The sequence below is a fragment of the Ictalurus punctatus genome, chromosome 14, assembly GCF_001660625.3.
Source record: "Ictalurus punctatus breed USDA103 chromosome 14, Coco_2.0, whole genome shotgun sequence".
Taxonomy (NCBI): Eukaryota; Metazoa; Chordata; class Actinopteri; order Siluriformes; family Ictaluridae; genus Ictalurus; species Ictalurus punctatus.
In genome coordinates, this window is record NC_030429.2 from 7,301,869 (window position 1) to 7,312,585 (window position 10,717).

The following is a 10,717-nucleotide window of genomic DNA, read 5'->3' on the forward strand; positions in this document are numbered from 1 at the left end:
GACTTCATGTTAAAACCATAATTAACTGTCCTTTACTCTCACACTATCCGGCGTGACCCAGATGACGACGGGTTCCCTTCCGAGTCTGGTTCCTCTCAAGGTTTCTTCCTCATTTCTTCTTAGGGAGTTTTTCCTCGCCGACGTCACCACCGTCTCGCTCAATAGAGATAAATTCCCACACTTAAAATCTCCATCCTGTGTTTAAATATTTCTGTAAAGCCGCTTTGAGTCAACGTCCATTGTTGAAAGCGCTGTACAAATAGAATTAAATTGAATTGAGTCTGAATGTTTGTGTTCAATATCGTGCCTTCTTAACTAGGGCTAACTTATAAAAGTGATTTTTGTCTCACGTGACTACTCTGGTTATAAGGTTTAAATATACAGTACATAAAGTTTTGATTAAAAAAACAAACAAACATTTTTGCCAGAAATATGAAACTCACTAGTTGTCATGAAATTTTACTGTAAGTCAGCAATGGCATAGTATCTCGGTCACCTCACTCAGTGTTAGCGGTCAGGCCATCAAGTTGATATTAAAACTGACAAAAAACAGTGATTATGCCATCTTACTCCTGCTGGAATGAAGCTTTAGAGACATTTATCTACATTTATATCAGCTGTTATAAAAGTCTCATATAGGTGTCATGTAACCCTATGAACACTGACCTTAAGTAAAGCGTTCTAATAATAAGAATAATTGGCACCCTTCATAAAAAAATGAACAAAATTCATTCATTCATTTTCAATAACCAGAAGAAGGTGGACAGCGTTGCGGTGGATCTGGAGCGTATCCGAGGAACACTGGATGGAGTGAGCACACTTTAGAGTCATTTAGAGTCATTTAGAGTCATCAATCCACCATGTTTTTGGTCCCTGTGTGTTTGAGCTCATAACATCACACTGCATATATTAAACTGTTTGTATATTGATGGTTGCTCATATACATAAAGGGTACCAATAATAATGGAGGACACTACGGCTCATTAAGTAAATTGATCTTATGCTAGATAACATGTTATGAATGCACAGGAAGTGGTACTGACATTTGTCCATCCATCCATCTGTCCATATCAAGGTAGCTACACTAAATTACAAGTAACTTCAGTTCAATTCAATTCAGCTTTATTTGTATAGCGCTTTTAACAACGGGCATTGTCCCACAGCAGCTTTACAGAAACATATAACTGAAGGATATGGATTTTACATATATGAATGTATCCCCGATGAACAAGCCAGGGGCGACGGTGGCGAGGAAAAACTCCCTGAGATGATATGAGGAAGAAACCTTGAGAGGAACCAGACTCAGAAGGGAACCCGTCCTCATCTGGGTAACACGGGATAGTGGGATTATAAATAAGTCCCTTCTATAACTGTTCTAATACTACATGCTCCAGTGGTGCAGTTGTGTACCCAGGAAAATTCATTACAGTTTTACATGAAGTCTGTTTTGTTGAACTTATCCACGGTTCACTGATGGAGACTTGAGTGCAAAACTGTCTGTGGCAATTGCAGTCCTAAAGTTATCCATCATAGCATAGCTCTTCTTATGAATTGAGGTCCAAAGCAATCTTTATGGTTTTTAAGTGGAACCATCCTCATTAATCTCAATCATCTTTAGGCTGTACCATGTGGGGCCATCCTCAGCAGCATGTAACTTCCAAATGATGAGAACTCCAACCAGAAGTAGGGCATCAGGATGGATCAGGCAGGTCCAGAGAGCAGAAGGGGTTAGGATCACTGGTATCTCAGGAGTATCATGTGTAGCTCAACAGAAAGAGAGAGAGAGGGAGAGAGTATTAGGCATGCTTATTGCCCCGTAATGGTTAAGGACAATGAACATTGCGTGAGTGCAAGCAGGGACTCCGGCAAGACTAGCTATGACAGCATAAATAAAAGGGAGAGCCAGAAGGCAACACAGACATGAGGGCGCCCTGGGACAAAAGGCAGCCAGCCACTCAACCATCAACAAACCTGGGTGAATGTGTGAAAGTTGGGGAGAGACAGCATCCAAACATCCCAGTTCACCCCAGCACTCTATGCCTGTGAGCCTCTAGATCTGATCCTTTACCTAAGAAAAAAAATATTCACAAAAAAGCTTGACTAAACAAATATGTTTTAAGCCTGGACTTAAAAACTGAGCGTCTGAGTCCCGAACACTAATAGGAAGACTGTTCCATAACAGTGGGGCTCTATAAGAGAAAGCTCTTCCCCCTGCTGTAGCCTTCACTATTCGAGGTACCAACAAATAGCCTGCACCTTTTGATCTAAGTAGGTGTGGTGGATCGTAAAAGACCAAATTTCAGGTGCTGTGGTGCGAGACCATTCAGTGCTTTATAGGTCAATAGTAGTATTTTATAATCAATGCGAGATTTCACTGGGAGCCAGTGCAGTGTGGATAAGATCGGTGTGATATGGTCGTATCTTCTGGTTCTAGTTAGGACTCTAGCAGCTGCATTCTGGACTAACTGGAGCTTGTTTATATTCCTACTGGAACATCCAGACAGTAAAGCATTACAGTAATCTAGTCTAGAGGTGACGAAAGCATGAACTAATATTTCCGCATCATGTAGTGACAATATATTTCTTATCTTAGAAATATTTCTGAGATGAAATTAGGCTATCCTAGTAATATTATCTACATGAGCGTCAAATGATAGACTGGAGTCAGTAATCACACCAAGGTCTTTTAGTGCTGCAAATGTTTAAACAGAAAGGACATCCAGAGTAACTGTGTAATCAGAAAGCTTCCTTCTAGCAGCACGTGGTCCTAGTACAAGTACTTCTGTCTTATCAGAATTAAGTAAAAGGAAGTTAATAAGCATCCAGTGTCTGAAGTCTTTTACACATTCCTCAACTTTATTAAGCTGCTGTCTGTCCTCTGGCTCCACTGAAACATACAGCTGTGTATCATCAGCATAACAGTGAGAGCTAATTCCATGTTTACGAATAATTTGGCCCAGAGGTAGCATATATAAAGTAAAAAGCAGTGGGCCTAAAACAGAACCTTGTGGAACACCAAACTTTGCCTCGGTATGTATAAAGAATGAGTGTAAATAAGTGTGTGTGTGGTGCCCTGTGATGGACTGGCATACTATCCAAAGTGTCTTCCTGCCTCCCTGAGATAGGCACCAGATTCCCTCCCAGCTGAAAAAAAACAATAGAAACCATCACAGAAATTCTAACGGTTTCCAGTACAAATACCATTACAAACCATTAAAATCATTACCATTATTGGTCCTTAATGGTATCCAATAGACATAACATGCCACCAATAGAAGGCAACAAATTACCAGCAGAGGCCCACAGGGACCATTACAGTCTCCATTAAAACCAGTACAATACCCTTTATAACCATTAAAACTATTACAAATTCTACAAGGGTGTCTATAGTCGTTCAGCAAGGCTGTGAGCCTGACCTGAAGATGAATGAATGAACGAATAAATGAACTACTGGGGATAAAAAGTACCCTGGTGGCTGTTTTCCACACAATATGCATCTATTTACAACCTACAGCAATCCTGTGTTTCTCACCGTTGCAAATCAAAAGCTTCCCTTATTCAATATTTAAGACCAACTGCGTTACTTCATAACTGTCTAATTCCAAAACTTCTCGCATTGATCATTAATGAGCCATTTAGCCTTGTGCTTCTGTACATGTAACACAACTCCTAAAGGAGCTGAAGCGCAGGCCACCCAATTTCCTGTTATTAATATACTTATATATTCCATTACATTGTTTACCCCTTGAGCTACATGGCTCTCTCTCTCTCTCTCTCTCTCTCTCTCTCTCTCTCTCTCTCACACACACACACACACACACACAGTCAGGAATTGTGTCCTTGCAACTGCAATGGTGTGTGAAATAAAAACTAAAAAACACAGCACTGCCCCTTCAGGTGTGATGTTTCTATAACAGTGAAGTTAATCCATTTATTCAAATTCAGAGAGGTTAAAAGAGTGCAGACAGCGCTCAGATGATGAGCAGCTACAATCCTAAGAGCCTTAGTTTTATATTCCGACGCCAGAGCTGGAAAAGGGTGACTCTGATAATCCTCCCCATTAAAACAGAAAGAGACTTCAGGCTGACGGAGTCAAACAGGATGGTTAACACAAGCCTCTTGTGTGATTAAACGCTACATTACACTGCGAAAAAAAAAAAAAAAAAAAAAAAAGGCTGGTGGTTGTTATGAGGCAGAAAATTCATTCATTAGTGTTGTTATTATGGGCTGTTCTTTCTGCACAACTGACCGTTCATCGGTGCACAAGCCAAAAGACGGCGATTGACTCGATTAAGACACGCGGAAGGGGTTCGACGTGCTACGAAGACGCATTGCGTGCACAGGCAATATTCCAACCATCATCTTGAAGGAAAGTGGCTCGAGCGAGATAACAAAAAGCTCACAGTGCATCCTATCCGGGAAAGGGAAGATATTGTAGGGGTCTTGTTGGTATGCTCGAGCGCTGCCGCGGGCCGCACGTCAAACCCGCAGTCGTTTAAGCGGTCTCACTTTACTGAGCTGGGAAATTTGCTGGACGCAGGCAATCGATGAACCGCATCCAAATTTCCCTATCAATATCCAGGCAGATTCATGATGTGTGCCGTCTTCTGATTTGGCTGCAAGGTTCCATCATGTCTGGGCTGTTGTGTTACTATGGTGAGGGTTGAGGGAATAGGAGGAAAAAACAGAAAAAGGGAGGCAGGACGGCCTGAAAATGAATCGGAGAGAAAGCACAATGAGATGGAACTTGGGATGGCAAGGCTTAGGGTTGCAGAAATTTCATACTGCCCTTAAGGGTTGTTTGGCTAAAAAGTTCCCAGGAATAATGGCCATTACGCCAGTATGACGACGTGGTGGATTAGCGGTTAAGGAATTAGGCTACTAAATCAGCATCGTCAAACGTCCACCACTGTTGGGTCCTCAACCCTTAACCCTCGGTTGAATTAATTAAATATGTCGACTTTAAAAGAAGAAATGCAACCAGTTTGAATTGAGTCGACTGAAAGAGCGAGAGATGGAGCAGTTCATCTCCTCCATGACAGGGTAAGGACAATGACGTGCTTTCCATCCTATTCGTATCAGTCCAGCTGGTCCAGCTGTGCGCGCTCATACCGCCCACTTATACGCTCCAGGTTCATGGCTAACCCTGTTATTCCACTGAAAGCCACCGTAAACCCTATCTCAAATAGACTGGGGTGTCAAATAGACACGGGGTGTATAACCACGACGAACTCACACCCCTTGGCCATGCTTTTCTCCTCCGTCCTTTCTGAGCAGAAATCCCGCTCAGGCATTCACTCGCCACGTAGATCCCAATCATCATCAGAAAAGAGAGACCGCGAGGACAGACGGCGAGCCCATCAGTCAGTTTTAATGAGGGGTCACTCGAGCGTTCAGCGAGAGCTTTCGCACCGTCACGTTCGATTCGGTCTCCACATATCCCCGAGATCTTTATTAGGTCGCAGTCATAGATCACAACTCATTAAAGACAGGCCGCGGACAAAGCAGCAGCCTTAACGAACCCGGATTAAGAGAAACGCACCCGACAGCGACGTGTTCAGAGCAGACGACGACCGCACGCTCATCATCTCTCTGCTTAGCTGCGTCGATGCGCACGTCGGTGTAAAAGCGTAAGCGGTTACGATTCAGAGTGCGGTTCGTGTCTCAGGATTTAACGTCTAACGAACATCTGCTTTGTCAGAAACACTCAGACATTTAAAACGCTCGTCTTCGCATAAAAGCCTGCCTGGTCCTTTGTGATGAAACACAAAATATGAATTTATTGATTGAAATGCGCAGAAAAAGCCCGATTTAGAGGAGCTGGGAATTTCTATCAATTCTAGATGAAGAAAAACATGAATAAAGAAGCTGAGAGTTTGGGGAAGAAGTGTGTGTGTGTGTGTGTGTGTGTTTTTTTTTTCTTTTTTTTCTTCTTTTCCCCAGCAATGAAAATGAATGGATCATACCCTGGGCGCTGAGGCACGTTCTGCATGAAGTGGCTCATGTCCAAAAATCTGGTCCTTGGAAAAAACAAACAACAAGAAACAAACAAACGCATGTTTATTAAAAAAAAAAAAAAAAAAAAATCTGTAAACTAGACAATAAAAGCGAGCGAGAACGACAGAGCACTGCAAAATGTAGTCAGTGAACGCATCTTCAATATGGATTCCTCTGTTGTATCTTAATATTCTTTTCCTTATGAGATTATCATCAGTGAAATAGAAGATTATTCAGCGTGCGTTCGATACGTTTACTCACGTCTCCCAGACATTTTCAGGCTTCTTTCCAGAAATGAAAAGCTTCCCATGCTGCCCCGCCACATTCCAGATATGTTCACTCGCCGAGATGTCGTATTTTTCTTGCAGTGCATTTTAAACACGCATCTGTTTCAAAGCCCTAAATGAGACCTAGCGCATCCTTTCTAAAATACAGTTCTTGACAGTTCAGATATAATTAATGTCAGCATGAAGATGGATACTTCGGCGCTCTTGGGGAAAGGTCAAGGAGATGATGAATGCGGCGAGATCTTTCAAGTGTCACTCATTAGGAGCAGCTATAGGTGTCAGGAGCTCTGGCATTTCAGATTCAACACGATCGGGAGCACAACTCACGGCCGTTACACCGTGTAGTAACCCAGATAGAAAATTCATCATTACAAGCACATGACCAGAGATAGAGGAGAAGAAAAAAATATTTACCCCCCCCCCCCCCCCCCCCCACATATATATATATATATATATATAGTGATGCATTAAAGAGATAACGCTTGTTGCGTCATTTCTGAAAAGCAGGAGGATAAAACAGTATAACAGGACAAGATGAGATTTTATGATGTTCCTCACAAGGACCTGGAATTGTTGTTCATCATCAGACGCACGATATCTTCTGATGCTCTGTGTCATACATTTTCTCCAGTCAGCAATCATCTGTCTTGCTCCCCGGCACATTTCTTGCTATATAAATCTTTTTTTTTTTTTTGTCCACCATGCTTGCTAGTGATGACCAGAATGATGATTAGGTCTGTTTTTGAGCCTTTTGGTCCTGCAAGGTTGAATTTCACCCAGTACGAGGAGTAGACAATACAATTTCGAAACTCTGGTTTGTTCTGGACTGGACTGGACTGACACAGCCACGGTTCAAGGTCATAATGCCCTTCAGTACGCGCTCGCACCCTGTGCTGAATCCCAGAGAAGTTGGTTGCGTGCACGTTTCCCCTAACATGACGTCTAAAGAGACACTCGATGCCGGCGTTATCGTATTCTGAACTCTCTTTACTCCGTTTGAATGACTGGCAGTTCCTACCCATGAGGTACTTTTCCTCAATTGCACAACAGCAAGCAGTCTGGGAGGAAAAACACGTGAAACAGCCACGCATTTCCGAAACGCTGCTTACGTAATCACAGCGCAGTCGAGCTCACTTAGGGAAGAAGCTCGACTGCTGCCTCGACCTGATCTCATGAGAAAGTGGAACAGATTCCAAGCTTCAGATGACTGAAATACGAACCCCGCTCCGAAAGCGAACCTCGGTATTTCTCCATAAAACTCGAGCCATGCAAAGTGCCGCACGTTTCACGGATTTGCACTGAGACACAGTGATGGGTGTCTTTCGTACACACCAGACTGCATCGCTCTGATTGAGAAAAGAAAGAGGAATGCCTTCCTAACCACACAGAGAACCGGTTTTGTCCTCGTCGAGTTCTGGCCAAGGACGACCAGAGCTTCGTAGACAAACTCCGAATTATACTTTGCTAGTCTGATGATATTTCATACAAGATGCAGGCAGGTCTTCATCACAAGGCCGTGCTTTCGTTTCAAACTTTCAGTCGCTCCGTGCGTCTATTAACACGTCGGACCAAGTGGAAAGGTCTGCGCGAGACCGTTCTTCGACTCCGACTCGCGCCCACCTCCGAAGTAATTCCTCTGTTCGTTATGTTTATTGTCCTTTAAAGCTAAAAACAATATAAATAAAACCCCTGCGCCGTTGCAGAATGAATTCTGACGTGTGGAACGAGTGCACTCTCAGAGAGCAGCTCAAAGAGACTCGTTTTTGGACAGTCCTGAATACGGTAGAAAATCCTCCCAGATGCTGCTCTAGACGTACGTTTGAGAATCTTCCATGCTCTACGCTCTCGGGTTCAGACGCAGAGCTTCAGCTGAGCTAGCGGCTCATCCACACGACTGCATTTGAAGATACAAGCTCGAATCGTGTAACGCGATACGGAGATCTATTATCTCGGGCCGATTTATTTACCTCCAGCGTAAGCACTGAAGCTAGAAATATAATTCGTAGCCTGTCTGTGGCGGTTAATCGAAGCGGAGTTCAAATGAAACAGCCTGAGAATTACAATGTCCTGAAATTGTTGATGGATTTTAAGATGAACAGGGAAAAAAAAAACAAATTTTTTTTTTTTTTTTTTTTTTTTTTTTAAATTATAGGTCGACTAGTAAAATAAATAAATAATTGAATGAATGAATAAATAAATAAAAATATTAGTCATCCATCCCCTAGAAGAAATGTTGCACCATTTGGGAGTCTTCCCGTGTCATTATTAGCAAAAAGACCTTTGCACTGATATGTCTTACAGCAACATTGCCACGCTTTATGAAAGAAACGTGCTCCGCAGGGTCCTGACTGCAGGACTCCAGCACTATTAGAGATCATGCGATGCGGCCCTGACCTTTAAAACAAACCGACGACTTTTTCCTCCGTCTCGAGTGGCTACCCATGTCCACCGATTCAGCAAGAACAGAGCGGTACAGAAAGCGCCCGGTCTGCAAAGCTCGTCGCAGAGTTCCTTTCTTTCTGAACACCGCACGTGTCACATGTCCCTTCAGGCGTTGACTGCAGGAATGTGCAGTCGGTCCTTCAGGAATCGTACTCAGCGCTGGCCACCCAGGTGCAACACCTAAATCTGCATTTCACACATCTTTACACACGCATAAATGAATGAGGTGAGCAGAGCCTGAGAGCAAAACAAAGCCAGCTCTTAATATCAGAGTCACAAGAGAGAAGCACTGCCAGGATGAAACACCGCCGCTGGGGTTTTGCGCAAGAGAAAGGAAGGGAATGCGGAGTACCACGCCAGCACTTCTGTCGCCTACCAAAAGGGGGTGCTGTTGAATCACTACAGAGATTAGCGTGCTCGGTTTTCTCCATGATGCATTACTATGGAAGCAGTGATTGTCTAGAGCCTCTGTGGGTTCGGTCTTAAAAAGGCATTCTTCATCACAGGGTCTGAGCAAAAACGAGGATGTTTTCGCTCAAGAGGGGCTAAAGTAACACACACACACACACACACACGCGCACGCACGCACACGGCTATCAACCAATAGGCACCAGGTTCTAATCACTTAAGCAAGACATGCTTTGTAAACAGCACGATTCGTTCCAACGTGACAATGGTGAAATAATTAGAAATGTCGTACGCGTCGAGATAAAAGTCTTAATTATTTTCAGGAGTGATACTTGGAGAATATTGACTGTGACCGTGCTACTGATATGACACAAGTTCCCTTTTATTCATTTGCATCGTTCGCACTCCGGATCTCTCCGAGACCTTTCAGGCAAAACGAGACCAAGGCTTAAGGACGCGATGTCAAGTCTCTTCACGAGGCATTTCAGCGAAGATGAAATCACAGCACCACTGCGCACGCTCCTCGGCCGGTTTACGAGCTCTGGCTCTCGTCAGAGCTGAATTAACGAGGGAGCCTCAGTGTTGCTGAACTGGATGTACGACACCAAATGGGAAACGCGTCTCACGGGGACGGAGGCTAGGTCTAATTAGTCCCGTGTTCATGTCTTCGTGTGATGCCAAGAGCAGGAGAGTTGTTATTAAAAGCCTGCTCTTAGAGAGGTTCCTCGCCGAGACGATCGCGAACATGAGCTACGGATGGCGCGGTGGACCGAACGCAGCTGCGGCTGGACAAAAACGACGGGGTTTTGCTTTCAGTGCCTCTCACTGCGAAGGACATCGTCGTTTGTCGAAAGCAGATGGGAGTCATTCCAGAAAGTCTCTCAAGCTGGTGTGCACATCAGACCAGAAAGCGTCTGGAGAACCGTCCCTCTCCTAAACGCCAGCATAAAGCCTAAAGCGTCACACCGTCGTTTCCCAGAGTCCCTGAAGAATCAGGAGTGCTTTGGTTTAGTTAATAGCATACTATAGGCACAAGCGTTCACAGTTTCAGAAAGTGCTGATTAGGGCTTGCGGGAAAAGCTTACAGCGATAACAAAGCCGAGCTCAGAGGCTGATTCACAGCAACGCTAATGCTGCAAACTCTGCAGCTCCAAGCATCCCAGCGCTTTAACGAAAACGCATGGGGGAACAGGGGTTGATGGGGGGTGTACCGGGGGGGGTGTTCGGTTCTCTACGCCCTCTGCCTCATATATATATAGATTCCGTCCCTCGTGGAAAGACTCGTTTTAAACACTCCCCTACAGAAAGGGACGTGGGGGGTGAGTTACCTCATTACCTGTTATTATTTCACAGTGGAGAGATGTTCGCGCCAAACACATGGCCTGAGCAGATGGAGGGGGCTGATGAGGACAAATCAGCCCCGCTTTCATCAGGACGGGAGAAAAAAGAAATAAATTGCAGATTATAGCTGAAATTTCCCTCTCTCTCTCTGTCTCTCACACACACACACACACTACAGACTTATTAACTGGCCTTCATCGAGGCCTGCTTATTAAAACATACACCGTTACATAACACCTTCT